At 43.9% G+C, this 16,245-nt stretch overlaps 1 pseudogene; it reads right to left on the bottom strand.

The window, feature by feature from the left end:
* Positions 1-13,103: 13,103 nt before the first annotated feature.
* LOC110328484 lies at positions 13,104-15,226 on the bottom strand (annotated as a pseudogene).
* Positions 15,227-16,245: the final 1,019 nt, after the last annotated feature.

Genomic DNA, 16,245 nt, shown 5'->3' with positions numbered 1-16,245 from the left:
CCTCTGTCTCCCTCTGCTGTTCAACTTGGGACACTGCAGTTTGCTTCTGGGGTGTCCTGCCTTTGTTTGGATCCTGGCTGCTGAACTCATCATGGAACCTGAGAGGGCACCTCCTGTAGCCAGACAGGAACTCCAGTGGAGCAATAGAGACACCAATTCACAAAACTTTCAACTCAAAATTCATCCTGTCTGCTCTCTCCCCTGTGCATTAGTTGTAGACAGGGAGCAGACACTGAGGGACTGACTGCCCAACCAATAACCAGTCCAAATTGGCAAGCACAAATACCTAACACTATTAATGATATTCTGTTATGCTTGTAGACAAGAGCATGTTGTCCTCTGAGAGGCTCTACCTCACAGCTGATTCAGACAGATACAGATACAGCCAAACAGTGGATGAAGCTTGGGGACTCTTATAGAAGAATAGGAGAAAGGATTGCGGGCCCCAAAGGGGATAGGAATTCCACAGGAAGGCCAACAGAATTAACTAGCATGGATCTTTGGGGCTTTCAAAGTCTGAAATACAAACCAAAGAACATACCAGAGCTGGACCTAGGCCTCCCCATCATATGTAGCAGATGTGCAGCTTGACCATCATGTGGGTCCTGAACAATGGGAACAGGAGCTATCCTAAAAACTGTTGCCTGGAAAGGATTGAAGGAGTGAAGGGGATGGCAACCCCATATGAACTCTAACAATGTCTACCCACCTGGACATCTGGGGTCTCCCAGAGACTGAGCCACCAATCAAAGACATATATTGGTTGGTATAAGGCCTCTAGCATATATGTAACAGAGGACTGCCTTGTATGGCCTAAGTGGGATATGCCTAGTCCTGCAGAGACTTGATGCCCTAAGGAGGGGAGATGTCCAGAAGGAGCAACCTCTCAGAGGTGAAGGGGTGGGGGGNGGGGGAAGAACTCTGAGGGGGAGGGTGGCAGAAGGGCAACATTTAGGATGTAAATAAATATAGTAATTAATGTTTCCTTTTAGACATGTCTGCAATAAGAAAAGCAATAATTTCTAATAGGAAAAACTGGATGATACACTCAGGACATCAGTGCAACCTGGAAAACTCCTCCTCAGCCAGAGACTTTTGCTAATTATTTCTATGAAACCATGAAGCCATTGAAAGATTTGTTTAGCAGAATGCATTTGAAGTAGTATTGGCAGAGGAGTAGCAGGAGCCACTGTTCAACCTATAAAAGCAGAATTCTATTGCATACAAAAAAACTAAAGGAGACACAGCCAAAGTATTATATGCAGCATCGTAATCAATTAATACATTACATAAAGTAGTTACTACCATGGAAGCAGAGATGCAGGTATTCTGGGAAACATACAGTTAGAATTTAAAAAAAGTAAATCTCATAACCTAATTATGTGCAAAATTTACAAATCCCTTGAAATAAGTTTAACTAGAGAATTAGACATATTGTTTTCAACAGGAATTGGCAGATTCCAGAATTTGAAAGTTCTTATAGAACTTGTGACAACTAGGAAAAAGTTGTAGGCCTCAATATGACCTTGGGATGATCTACAATGAGAATCGGGACGAGGCTTTAAGGCCAGTGAGAATGCTGGGAAAGCCTTAGACCATAGTGAGAACCTGTGGAAGGCCTTAGATACCAGTGAGACACTTGGGAAAGTTTTGGGTTCCAGTGACAGCCTGGAAAAGCTGTAGGCCCCAGTGATAACCAGGGAAAGCCCTTAGGCCCCAGAGAGAACTTGGGAAAGACTTATTCCTTAATAAGTCTGGGAAGAATCCTTAGATTACACTGAGAACCTGGTAAATGCCTTTAACCCCAATGCGAAACTCTAGAAAGATGGGCTACAGTTAAAATATGGGCAAATTATTCAAACAAAGCAAAATATCGGTGAAGGATTTATAAACCATGTGAGATGTTGGGAAAAAATTGAAGCCTCAATGAAAACCTGGGTAATGCCTTAGGTTCCAGTGAAAACATTTGCAAGCCTTTAAAAACCAGTAATAACCTGGGAAAGCCTTATGCCCCAGGTGAGAACTAGCTGAAGGCCTTAGACACCACTGTGACTTAGTCTCCATCAATAACCTACAGAAAGCCTTCACAGTCTCAATAGAACTTTGGGAAAGGTCCCACATCTCAGTCAGAACTTGAAGAAGGCTGCAGTTGCAGTGAGAACCTATAGACAGTTTTAGACTCCTGGTTTGTTTGTTTGTTTATTTGTTTGTTTGTTTTTACAAAATCTCAAGCCTTCAATTTTACCAATAAATCATCAGAAGCTAGATTCTGGGGTGAAAGACTGCTGGCTTAGAGAGGCAGAGAAAGCACCCAGCTGGCTTTCCTTCTCAGCTGATGTTTCAAAAGGAAAAGGACGTTCTCTTTCTCCAGGTCATCTCAAAAAACCCTCCAACTGGGTGTCGCGACTTTCTACTTCCTGTGTGCCTCTCTATCTATACTCCTGACTCCCTGTGTGCCTCTCTATCTATACTCCTGACTCCCTGTGTGCCTCTCTATCTATACTCCTGACTCCCTGTGTGTCTCTCTGTCCATATTCTTGACTTCCGGTTTGTCTCTGTCCATATTCCTGACTCCCTGTGTGTCTCTCTGTCCACATTCCTGACTCCCTGTGTGTCTCTCTGTCCACATTCCTGACTCCCTGTTTGTCTCTCTGTCCATATTCCTGACTCCCTGTGTGTCTCTTTGTCCATATTCCTGACTCCCTGTGTGTCTCTCTGTCCATATTCCTGACTTCCGGTTTTTCTCTCTGTCCATATTCCCGACTTCCGGTTTGTCTCTCTGTCCATATTCCTGACTCCCTGTGTGTCTCTCTGTCCATATTCCTGACTTCCGGTTTGTCCCTCTGTCCATATTCCTGACTCCCTGTGTGTCTCTCTGTCCACATTCCTGACTTCTTGTCTATCATTTTTTTCCAATGTTCTCTTCCTGCCAACAGGTTGCTTGGTCTGCTTTTTGACCTATGGTCTTGCTTTTGTTTCATTTTGGTTTTATTTATTCTTTTTTTTACAGTAAACTGAAAGGTCTTGGATTAAAGGTGTATGCTAGGGCTGAGCCACATCACTAGAGTCACATTTTTTTTCCAGTAAATAACAAAACCTCTCAGGTTCACAGTGTGATCAAATATTTTGCAACACTTCTGCGTAGTCACATTTATGCCTTAGGCCTTCCCCAGATTCTTACTGTGGCCTGAAACATCCTGCAGGTTTGCAATGGAGTCTAAAGCATTACAGAGGGTCTTACTGAGGTCTAAAATATTTCACAAGTACTCAAAGGTTCTAGGAGGTCTTTGATATTTTTTACTAGGTCTGAAGCCATCCCCATGTTCTCACTGTAACCTAAAACTTTCTGCAGGTTCTCTGAGGCATAGGGCCTTTTCCAGATTCTGACTGTGAACTAATCCTTCCCCAAATTCTAACTGAGATTTAAGCCTTCCGTGGGTTTTCAAGGTGGCAGAAGGCTTTCTACAGGTATTAACTGGGCCCTAAGGACTTCGGAGGCTGTCACTGGGATCTAAGGCTTTCCCAGGTTCTCGATGGATAATAAATCCTTGCCCACATAGTTATCAAAGCTTAGTGCTTTACTTAAGGTCTCACTGGCACCTAAAACTTCCCCAAGTTCTCACAGGTTCTATAAGGCCTCTGTCTCCCCCCCCCCCAGTATTTGAAGGATCCCCCCCCCTTGTTCTCACTGGATCCTATGCCTTCCATAGCTTCTCACTGTGCTTGAAGGCCTTCTCCAGGTTCACACTGGGATATAATGCCTTGTAAAAAGTATCATTGAGGACTTAGGCTTTCCCCAGGTTCTCACCATGGTCTAAAATGTTCTACAGGTTTTCACTGGCGAGTCAGGCATTATCCAAGTCTCATTGGTCCCTAAAAGTTTTCTCAAGTTCTCACATGTTCTGTAAGGTCTCTGGCAGTTTTTACCAAGTCTGATAGCCTGTTCCATATTAGCACTGGAGTCTAACACCTTTTAGAACAGCAGTTCTCAACCTGTAGGTAGCAACTCACAACAGACATCTGAAAACACAGATATCTCTATTATGATTCATAACAATAGCAAAATTATAGTTATGAGATAACCATGAAAATAATTTTATGGCTAGGTGTCACTGCAACATGCGGAACTGTATTAAAGGGTAGCAGCATTAGGAAGGTTGAGAACCACTGTTCTAGAGATACTCAGACTGAAGACCTCCTCCACATCCTCCACATCCTCCACATTGGGTCTAATGCCTACTTCAATGTCTCATTGGAGCCTTAGGACTTCCCCACATTCTCACTGTGGCCTAAAACTTCCTACAGGTTCACACCAGAACTTAAAGTATTCCTCAGAGTCTCAGCGAAGCCTATGAGTTTCCCTTATTCTTTTCTGGGTCTTAAGGCTTCTTCTGGTTCTCACTGGGACTTAAAACCTTTCCCAGGTTATCATTGGGCCAGAAGGTCTTCCCGCATTGTCACTGTGGCCTAAGCCATTGCAAAGGGTCTCACTGTTGCCTACAATTTTTTCAAAGTTTTATAAGTCTTGCAACAGGTTTTCACTGGGTCTGAAGGCCTTCCCCGTACTCTCCTTCAGGCTTAATATACTTAAAATTCTTCAACTGGACTTGTTAGCTTTCCCAGGTTCACACTGTAAAATAAGGCCTTCTCCAATGTCAAATTGAAACATTAAGCCTTCCTCAGGTTCCCACTGGATGTTAAGGAATTCCTTAGTGTTTCAGTGGATCCTAAGGACTTCTCCATTTCACATTGGGTTTTAAGGATTCCTCAGCTTCTCACTGTATCATAAGGCTCTTCCCAGGATATCACAGAAGCCTATGGCCATCCCAGGTTCACCGTGTGGCCTAAAATCTTCTGTAGGTATTCACTGACACCTAAGGCAATCCCAGATTATCACTGGGTTAAAAGGCCTCCGTGATAGTATCACTGATTCCTAAATTCTTGTCCAGTTGCTCACTGGAGTCTATGGCATTATCCAGGGTCTCACCAGCCCCTAAAACGTTTCCTAAGTTCTCACAGGTTCTATAAGTCCTTTGATATATTTTCACTGGGCCTGTGGGTCTTCCCCATGTTCTCACTGCAGCCTAAAACATTCACGAGGTTCTCACTGTTAGGACCTATCCCAAAGTCTCATCATAGCTTAAGGGTTTCCCTGGTTCTCACTGTGTCCTAAGACCCTCCCAGACTCTTAACGGTTATCTAAGACCTTCTTCAGGCTTGCACTGGGGTGTCAGGATTTCCTGGGTTGTCACTGGTCATAAAGCTTTGCACAGCTACTAAATGGAGCTCATGGCAATCCTCAGGATCTACTGGGGCCTTTGTGTTTTCATAGGAACTACAAGGCCTTTGCCAGGCTTTTACTGGCTCTGGGGATTTTCCCTATGTTTGCACTGTGGCCTGGAATTTTCTACAGGTTCTCACTGGGGCTAAAGGCCTTCTCAAGATTCTCCCTGGACTTTAAGGCCTTTTCCAAAATCTTCTTGAGGGACAAGACCTTCCTAGGTTATTACTAGGTTCTCACAGGGTCTCAAGTCTTTCTCCAGGTTCTAAATGTCTAATAAGTCTTTTCTCTAAAGATTCACTGAGGCCTAAACTCTTTCCCATAGTATCAAAGGCTCTAAGGCCATTTTGTCCAAGTTCTCACAGAGTCTATGAGACATGAAACAGATTTTCATTGGATATGAAGGACTTCCCCATGCTATTCCTGTGGAGATAAAACATTCTACAGGTTCGCACCACTGCTTAATGATTTCTCCAGGTTTTTGTGTCAATCTAAGTCCTTCATCCAAGTCTCAGTGAGGTCTGGACCTTCCCAACTTCTCACTTGAGCTACAACTTTCTACATGGTCTCACTGGAATTAAAGGAATTCAATGGGAACTAAGGACTTTTTCAAAGTACCATTGATTCTTTAGAGATTTCCCAGGTTCTAAGTATGGCCTAATGCATTCTACTGGTTCTCATTGGGACTTAAGGCCTTCTCCAGATTTTAACTGTAATCTAAGGCCTTAACCAAAGTCTAATTGAGGCCTAAGGCCTTCCCCATATTATCACTGGGGTCTAAGGCCAGTCCTAGGTTGTTAATGGAGCCTAAAGGCCTCCTGGATTCTCTCTGATGTCTAAAGCCTTCTTCAACTTCTCACTTCAGTGTTTTACATTGTACATGTTCTCACCAGGGCTTAAGGCCTTCTCTGTGATGCACTAGGACCTTATACCTTCTCCAAAGTCAAATGGGACCCTAGGCCTTTCCCTGTTTCTCACTGTGATCTAATACCTTCTACAGGTTCTCACTGGGACTTCAGGTATTGCTGAGAGTGTCTTAATGGGGCTTTTGAGTTTTCCCTTTGTTTTCATAGGGCCTTAAAATTTTTCTAGGTGCTCACTAGCAATTAAGGCCTTTCCCAGCTTATCACTGGGGCATAAGGCATTAAGAACAGTCTCGCTGTTGCCTGAAACTTTCCCAAGGTAGAAGAGGTTCTGAGACCTGCAACCTGTTTTCTCTGGATCTAAAGGTCTTTCCCATGTTAACTCTGTGTCCTAAAATCTTCTACAGTTAACACTGTGGTGTATGGGCTTCTGTAGATTCTCACTGTGATCTAAGGCTGCCTCCCATATCCCATTGAGACATTGTGCCTTCCCCAGTCTCTAAAGTCTTCTACAGGTTCTCACTAAGGCCTTCTCAGTATTCTAACTGGATCTTCAATCCTTGCCCAGAGCATCACTGGACCCTAAATCATTACCCAACCTCTTAATGAAGCCTAAAACATCTCCCAAATTCTCACATTTTTATAATGACTTCAGTGAGTTTTCACTGGGTCTGAAGATCTTCCCCAAGTTCTTACTGTGGCCATAACTTTCTGTTCTTCTTTGGGCTTAATGCCTTCTCCAACTTCTAACTGGAGATCTAAGTTCTTTCCCAAGCACAGTGGTGCGCTGCCCCTACTCCTTTCCAGGACAGCATGAAGAACTGGTTGTAGTGGCAGGAATGCAGAAGACCTTGCCATGCCCTCAACTGCTGTGTCATGGGGTGGACACAAGAGAGATGTCCCTCACCCCTTGAGGCAGGGAGGTGAGCTGGCCCAGAGGGTATGAAAGCTAGAGAGTTGGCTCCTCCCCTCACCAGCTGCAGCACTTGGGAGAACAGGCCCACCTCACCTGGGCAGAACAGTGGAGCTGGCTCTGGTGGCATGGGCTCATGGGAGAGCCAGGCCCAAGGGTGTGAGAGCAGAAGAGCTGGCCTTGCTCATTGCCTGGGCAAAGTGGAAGGGCTGGCCCTGGTGGTGTGGGCACAGGACAGCTGGTAGGATGACAACTCAGCTTCCAAGGCCCAGATCCAGGCCTCTGACTCAGCCCATCCCAACATCTCCCTCATCTATGGACCTCTGGAGTGTGTGAATGAGCCAGCTCTACAGGTCCAAAGCTGCAGGATGTTAAGGTACTTTTATTTACCTGAAGAAATTGTCATCTCTGAGCCTTACTGCCTAAGTCTGCTAACCTAGGCCTAGTCCTAGAAGCTTCTAGCATCCATAAAATCTAATCTAGGCCTAGAATATTTTCAGCCTCTGAGACATACTGGTGAATAAGTTTGCCCTTTCTAGTTCTTTCTGAACTCTGGCTGGCTGGTTTAACTCAGCTGTTCTGGCTCAAACTCCTCACCAATCTGATTGATTCAAATTGACTCCCTCCCCCTCTCCCCTCTCCCCTCTCCCCTCTCCCCTCTCCCCTCTCCCCTCTCCCCTCTCCCCTCCCCCTCCCTCTCCTGACTGCCCTGCTTGGCCTCATACTAACTTGGGCTATCTGTTCTAATCTTCTGGCTCCTCATTCTCTGACTTGTTCTATCTTTACCCATGTCTACTTTGTTCTCTCCTCATCCTCTGTAAAACTCTGCAGGGCAAACTGATGATGGCGTCCTCTTCATCTCTCTGTCTCTCCATCTCTATGTCTCTGTGTCTCTGTCTCTCTCTCACTTTCTGTTTCTCCCTCCTTGTCTCTCCCCACTCCACCACCACACTATTCTCTTGAGTAACTTCCGAGTCCTCTCTTTTCTTGTGAATGTTGGGTGTATCCTATTCTGTCAAATCTTCCATTTTGTCTGCCACTTAATTAGACGTTTTTTTTTCAAATGTGGTGTTTCCTTCTACAAACCATCTTCATTGTCTGGAATTAAAGGTGTGTACTGAAGGTATGTCTGTATTCCAGCCAGATGGACTAAAATCTGTTCTAAGGGCTAAGCCACACCATAACTAGAAATAGTTTAGTTCAGTAAACAACACAATCTCAGGCTTCATAGTGTGATCAAATACCCTGCAACAGCAGATCTACACAATATAGGACAAGAGGATATGTGAGGATATCTGAGAAGAGTCCTGGTGAGGATCCACTATTGATAGTGTAGTAGAAGTTAGGGGCTTCAGACCAGACCAATGACTTATCACAATCAACATTGGCAAGTAAAACTGTTTGTGCAAAATGGTATACTGTGTGACTCATTGTGACACATTGCAGTTCCCATGGTGAGATGTGTGTGTGTGTGTGTGTGTGTGTGTGTGTGTGTGTGTGTGTGTGTTTACTTTACTTTTAAGTTTTTGGTTTTCTTTTGGGAAAGAGATTGCCGGGGTGGAGGGTAGATCTGATGGGACAGGTAGATGAGAGGGATTGGGGTGCATGATGTGAAATTCATGAAGAATCAATATAAAATTAAAAATAAAATCCCCCAGTTTCTCACTGGGACTTGAGTTCTTTCAGAAGTTATCATTAGTGCATAATTTCTCCCCAGGTTGTCACTTGGGCCTATGATCTTGCAGGATTCTTACGGGTATACAAATTATTCCTTGGGCTCTCGCTGAAGCTTAAGGGAGACACAGGTTATCACTGGGGGTGTCTAAGGCATTGCCATTTTCTCACTGAGCCTTAAACCCTTGCTTAGGTTCGTTTTGTTTTGTTTTGTTTTGTTTTGTTTTGTTTTGTTTTGTTTTGAGACAGGGTTTCTCTGTGTAGCTTTGACTCATACGATTGCCTAGGTTTTTAATGAAGCCTAAGGCATTACAAAAGGACTCACTGGAGCCTAAAATTTTTCCCAGTCTCTCATATATGTTGTAAGACCTTTGATATGTTATCACTAGGAAAGAAGGAATTCCATATGTTCTTACTGTGGCCTGAATCTTTTTGCATGTTGCCATTGGGCCTTGAGACCTTCTGCAGTTACTTCTTTCAGCCTTACCTAACTTCCCTTTAGGCCTTAAGAGTTCCACAGTTTGTCACTGGAGTCTGTTGCAGGACATTTGATCACATCGTGAGCCCCAAGATTGTCTTATTTACTGGAAAACCTGTTTCTAGTTTTCGTGTGGCTCAGCACTAGCACATACCTTTAATCCAAGAACTTTCTTTTTATTGTAAGCAAGATTAAATAAAATCAACCATACATCAAAGGGAGGAACAAGCAACTAGTTGACAAGGAGTGAACATAGAAAAGATTATAGAGAATAAGGCGGGAGGATGGAGAGAGATGCATGGGAAGTAGAAGGAAATGACGTCCAGTTTGAGGGGTTTTTGAGGTGGCATGGAGAAGGAGAACTTCCTTTTCCTTATGGGATGTTGGCTGAGGAGAAAGGTCACCTGGGTATTATCTTTGGCTGTCTAAGGTAGCAGGTTTTTACCCCAGCATCTGGCTTCTAAGTCTTTATTGGCAATATTGAATGCTTGGGATTTTGTTAAAAATAGCAGAGAAGGCCTTTGATACAAGTAAGAACCTGCAGAAAGCTTTAAGCCACAATGAGAGCACAGGGAAGGAATGAGGACTCAATGAAACTTTTAGGGTAGAGCTTTAGCATGCTGTTAGAATCTAGAAAAGGCCTTAAGCCTTCTTCAGTGAGAACCTGGGGAAAGCAGAAGGCCTCAATGAGACTAGAAGTTCTTAGATCACAGTGAGAATGTGGAGATTGCCTTTACCCCAGTGGAGACCTGTGATATTTTATAGGCCACAGTGAGAACATGGGGAAACTTTTCAGACCCAGTGAAAATCTGGAAAGACATTACAGGTTTCATAAAAATTTGGGAGAACTTAAAGGCCCCTGTGAAATCCTGGGCATGTCATAGTCTCCAGAACGAACCTGGGCAAGGCTTTAAGATTGAATGACAACCTGGGAAAGTCTTAGGTCTCAGTGAGAACTAGGCAAGTTCTTACACTTCACTGAGACTTGGAGAAAGCCTTACATCCCAGTGACTTGGAGAAGGCCATTTAGCATGAGTGAGAACCTGTAGAAAGGTTTAGGCCACAGTGAGAACATGGACATCTCAGATCATATGAAAGCCTGACATGGGCCTCATAGAATGTGAGAGAACTTTGAAATTTTTAGGCAACAGAGAGACCCTTTGTAATTCCTTAGACTCCAGTGAGAACTTTGGCAATTTTTTTAGACCCCAAGAAAACATGAAGTAGTCCTTAGTTCACAATGACAACTTTGGAAGGCCGTCAGTCGCAGTGAGACCCTAATGAAGCTTTTAGATCTAGTGAGAACAGTAGAAAACCATCCATCCCACTAAGACACTGAGAAATACCATGAATGTTTTAAATAACAGTGGGCTTAGATTTTTCAAAATCTACTTTAATAGAGGTCCTTTAACACTTGAACCTCCCTTCTGTCAGACCACCTAAAAGAGGTAGGGGGAAAGAAAGGTTAATAGGAAATGGGAGTTGCAGACCTGTTTAGAAATAGTCCTTTGGGGATGATTCCAATCTTAGTTGTCAGTAGTTTACTAGCAAATACCAAACATGAATCATCAGTGGCAGTACAATCCTAAAGAAAATGAGAGGCTCAGCCATTCAACAGGAGTCCTTGGAGTATTGTGAGAAGTTATCTGGAGAGTCACTCTATATAAAGTCAAGTCAAGTGAAGATCAGCAACGTGATGCAAGGCAAACCAATGTAAGACTTTTATCACGCTATCTAGGGGGTTATACTTACATTGTTTCTATCATCACATCCTTTCACATGTCTGCTTCAGCAAAACATCTTCTCACCTGTGTCTGCTTCAGCAAAACATCATATGACATAACTGAGTTCCCCAAAGAAACCAGAAATTTCCATTTTAACACTAAGACATGGGGGAAGGCCTTACAACCCAGTGAAAACTTAAGGAAGTACATATAGAATGCTTGAGACCTTGGGAAATGTTCAGGTCTCAGTGAGACCCTGGCTCATGATTTACTTTCCTTTGAAAATCTATAGGAAGTTTTAGGCCACATTCAAAACCTGGGCAGTACCTTAGAACTTAGTAAGACTTTGGGGACGGCCTTTGATCACAGTGTTAGTATCCACAAAGATCCTAAGCTCCAGTAAGATTCTATTGAAAGTTGTAGGTACCATTGAGGATCTGAGGAAGGCCTAAGGCCTCAATAGGACTTTGGAGAAGGAATTAGATCCCATGAAAAAACTAGAGAAAGCCTTAAGACCCATTGAGAAAATACTAAAAGTTTTAAGTCATAGGAAGAACATGGGAGAAGGCCTTTAGACTCAAACTATCCCGTCAAAGGACTTAGAGAACTTGTGAGAGTTTGGCAAAATGTTCAGGCCCTTGTAACCAGCAATGCCCTTTGGAACACCTTAGATTTCAGTGAGAAACTTGTCATGGCACTAAGACCCAGTGAAAATATTGACTGAATATTTGCAGAAGGCAGTGAGAATCTGGGGATTCCTTAGACCCCAGCGAAAACCTCGAAAGCCCTTAGTCCCTAGGGATTACCTGGATGAGGCCATTGACCCCAGTGGAAACCTGGTGAAGCATTAAGACCCAGTGAGAACATGGGAAAGACCTTAGGCCACATTAAGGAGCTAAGCAATGCCTTAAGCTCTAGAGAAAAACTGTAAAAGGTTTTAGTCCACAGTGAGAACACAAAGAAGCTCAACAGACACATTAAAATCTGCCCATGCCTTCATAGACTCTGAGAACTTGGTTAAACTTTTAGGCCACAGTGAGGCCCTGGGTCTTAGGACATTGAGAACCTGAGAACCTGGGCAAGGCTTAATGACTTAGTGAGAATATAGGGAGGATCTTAGGTCACAGGCACAATGTGGGAACCTTTTGATCCCCAATGAGAAACTGTGGAAGTTTTTATAACCTACTGAGAAACTAAGGAATGCCTTAGCCCTCAAAGATACACCAGGGAAGTCCCTCAATCTCACTGAGAAGCTAGAGAAAGCCTCATGCCTCAAACAAGACTTTGAAAATGGCCTTTGACTGTGACGAGAAACTCTGAAAAGTATTAAGCCCCAGTCAGAAAATGTAGAAAGTTATAAAATCCAGTTTTTACCTGAGGAAGGCCTAAGGTCTATGGAGAAGGCCTTAAATCCCAGTTAGAACCTGGAGAAGACCTTAGGCTCAGGTGAACATCTCCTGAAAGGTTTAGGCCACAGTGAGAACATATGCAATGCCTGCAGACAGATAGAAAACTTGTTAAATTACTTATAGAACCTTGAGCACATCAGAAGTTTATTAGGCGTGGGTGAGACCCAGGGAGAATCTAGGCAAGGCTTTAAGATGCAGTAATAATACAGGGAAATCCTGAGGCCCCAGTGACAGCCCGGGTGGACCGTAGTCCTCATAGAGGACTGTGGAAGGCCTTCCTTAGACACCAGTGAAAATTGGGGAAGACCTCAGACCTCAGTGCAAACCTAAGTCTTTAGGGCTCCGTTATTACCTGGTGTCTTAATTAGGGTTTCCATGTTGCAATGAAACATCATGACTAAAAGCAAGATCTTGATTAAAATGTTTTTTATCAGAAAGTTTAATTATCATTCAGAAAAAAATTGACTGGATAACTTTTTCTGAAAAAAATATGTTGACTCTGTGGGCTGCAGTTATTACAAGGGACAAGACTGCCTGTAAGTTAAATTACCTTACTTTCTTACTTTCTCATCGGATAATCTCAGAAGGTCCCATTTCCGGTCTGATTATAAAGGTGCATGTGGCCCAAAATGGCTGCGAATAAATACAAAACAAGAAATGCAAAAGAGCAGTAAAGCTAGGGTGTGCAATGGGCTCCAAGAGAAAAATCTCAGAAATACCCCAGTGGTAACAGGGAACATTTGGCTGGAAGCCGCAGCTCTTCAGTCATCCTTGTCTTTTGCTCCGTGCTCAAGGATGCCTGTGAACTCAATGCAGCTGAAATTCCCCTTTTTGTCAATGGCAGCCTCCCTGTACAGCTCATCCACTTCCTCATCTGTGAAGCGGTTGCCCACGGTGGTCAGCAGCTCCCTCGGGTAATCCTCCTGGATAGTGCCGATCACTTCCTTAGTGAAGCAAGCGAAGGCGTTTCTGATGATGTCCTCGGGGTCTGTGCCATTCAGCTTCTCTCCAGACATGGTGAGGAACGTGGTGAAACTGATGGGGCCCGGGACTTCATTCATCATAGCATCCAGGTATTCATCAGCTGGATTTTTTTCCCACTGAAGCCAGCATGTTGTGCAGGTCCTCCTTGTCAATAAAGCCATCCCAGTTCTGGTCGATCGTGTTAAAGGTCTCTTTGAACTCCTAGATCTGGAACTGGTCAAACATGGCAAACACACTGGACATTGCACACTGAGGGTGCTTCTTGGTGGTCTTGGTCTTTGCCCTTTTGCTCCACAGGGTGGCAGTTAAATCCCTGCTCAGCCACGAGAACTGAGAGTGATCATCTCCGTGAAGCTCTGCCGCTGCCTCACCTAAAGTGTTTTGTTGTTTTTTTTTTCCTGATTGGCCTTTTTATTATTTACTTTTTAAAATATTTTACATTTTAATTAAAATCGTAATCCAACAGAATTACATAACTTTCCCCCAACCTTTCCTTCTACCAGCTCTTCCCAGCTTCCCCCCCACACACATTTTTCCCAATTTTTATTAGGTATTTACTTCATTTACATTTTAAATGCTATCCCCAAAGTCCCCTATACCTCCCCCCCCCCACTCACCTACCCACCCACTCCCCCTTCTTGGCCCTGGTGTTCCCCTGTACTGGGGCATATAAAGTTTGCAAGACCAAGGGGCCTCTCTTCCCAATGATGGCTGACTAGGTCATCTTCTGCTACATATGCAGCTAGAGACAGGAGCTCTGGGCGTGCTGGTTAGTTCATATTGTTGTTCCACCTACAGGGTTGCAGNCCCCTTCAGCTCCTTGGGTACTTTCTCTAGCTCCTCTATTGGGGGCCCTGTGTTCCATCCAATAGCTGACTGTGAGCATCCGCTTTTGTGTTTGCCAGGCACTGGCATAGCCTCACAAGAGACAGCTATATCAGGGTCCTTTCAGCAAAATCTTGCTGGTGTATGCAATAGTGTCTGCGTTTGGTGGCTGATTATGGGATGGGCCCCTGGGTGGGGCAGCTTTTGGATGGTCCATCCTTTCATCTCCACTCCAAACTTTGTCTTTGTAACCCCTTCCATGGGAGTTTTGTTCCCAATTCTAAGAAGGGGCGAAGTCTCCACATTTTGGTCTTCCTTCTTCTTGAGTTTCATGTGTTTTACAAATTGTATCTTGGGTATTCTAGGTTTCAGGGCTAATATCCACTTATCAGTGAGTGCATATTATGTGAGTTCTTTTGTGATTGGGTTACCTAGTGTTTTATTTTTAACTTACACTTCTGTATTGTTCTTCATCACCAAAGGAAGTCAGGAGAGGAACTCAAAACAGAGCAGGAACTTGGAAGCAGGAGCTGAAGCAGAGGCCATGAAGGGGTGTTGTTTTCAAAACCAATTCACAACTGGTGGATTTTACCAAATGAAGTCTCAAGAGCCAGATCCCCTGGCTAAAGTCTGCTAGCTCAGGGAGGCAGAGCAAGCAGCCAATTGATCCCCTCCCTTAACCAATGTTCCAGAAGGAAAGCACCCAACATGGAAAGATCTTCTGGAACCTAAGAGAACTTGAGGAAAGCTTAAGGACCCAGTGAAATCCTGGGTTATGCCTTAGGTTCCAGCATGAACCTGGGCAAAGCTTAAGACTTAGTGAGGACATAGGGAAGAGTTTAAATCTCAGTGATACACTGGAAAGTCTTCAGGTCATAGTGAGTTTGTATATAAGAACTTAGACCCCAGTAAAAACCTAGGGTAGGTTCATGCTAGTTGACTCTGTTGGTCTTCCTATGGGCCTGCAATCCTTTCTCCTACTCTACCATAAGAGTTCCCAAACTCCATCCACTATTTGGCTAAGGGTGTCTGTATTTGAGTCTGCTGCTGAATCAAGCCTCTCAGAGGACACCATGCTCCTGTTTGCAAGCATAGCAAGAGTATCATTAATAGTGTTAGGGATTGCTCCTTGCCCATGGGATGGGTCTCAAGCTGGGCTGGCTATTGATTGGCCATTCCTTCAGTCTCTGCTCCCTCCTCCATGTGTACATTTCTTGTAGACAGATAAGTTTTGGGTTGAAAGCTTCAATGTACCTAGGAAAGGACTTAGATCCAAGAGAGAATTTAGAGAAGGCCTCTAGCCCCACTGAGAACCTGTAGAATGTTTAGGACCCAGTGATAACCTGGAGAAGGCCTTATTTTCTAGTGGGAACCTGAAGAATATGTTATGCTCAAGCAAGAACATGATGAGGGCCTGCACAATCAGTGAAAATGAAAACCTACCAACAGCCTTACAGAGTCTGTGAGACTGTGACCGAACATTTGGCAGTAATGAGACCTGACTAATGCCTTAGGCTTCAGGGGAAACTTGTCCCAGATTTAAGACCGAATGAGAACATACATAAGGCTTTAGAACCCAATGACAATCTGGGAAGTCTATAGTCATCTAAAAATAAATCTCAGAAAAATTTATGGCCAAAGTACAACCTTGGAAGTCCTTATATTCCAATTAGAACCTAAGGAAACATTAAGATCCAATGAGGGGATGGAGATACACCTAAGAAGTTAAGAGCGCTCAACCTGGTCCGCAGGTCAGTCAACAGGGTCTGCAAGGCAGAGAGTAGGGGTTGAGGGGCAAGAGACTCAAAGAATGGGGACAAGACAGTCTGTCTGATCAAGTCTCATTTATTGAAAGGCAGCTATGAGTGTATAAGCATACCTGGGGAATGCAGCTGGAGACACTTAACCACAAGTCCAGGCTGTGTCTGAGAAAAACAAGATGTTATCAGAGTGTGTTCAGCTGTGGTGGGCTGCTTGTGAAAACATCATGCTAGGAAAACAAGCCTCTCGTCAGGGTGGAAAAGTACCAACCTATAAGTAAATAGCCCAAGATGGCCACAGAGATGATAGCCGCTTTCTGCTAAGAGTCAGTTT

This window comes from Mus pahari, chromosome 1 (assembly GCF_900095145.1).
Source record: "Mus pahari chromosome 1, PAHARI_EIJ_v1.1, whole genome shotgun sequence".
NCBI classification, from domain to species: Eukaryota; Metazoa; Chordata; class Mammalia; order Rodentia; family Muridae; genus Mus; species Mus pahari.
Note: the sequence above shows the minus strand (reverse complement) of the source record. Positions and strands in the feature narration are given on the sequence as shown.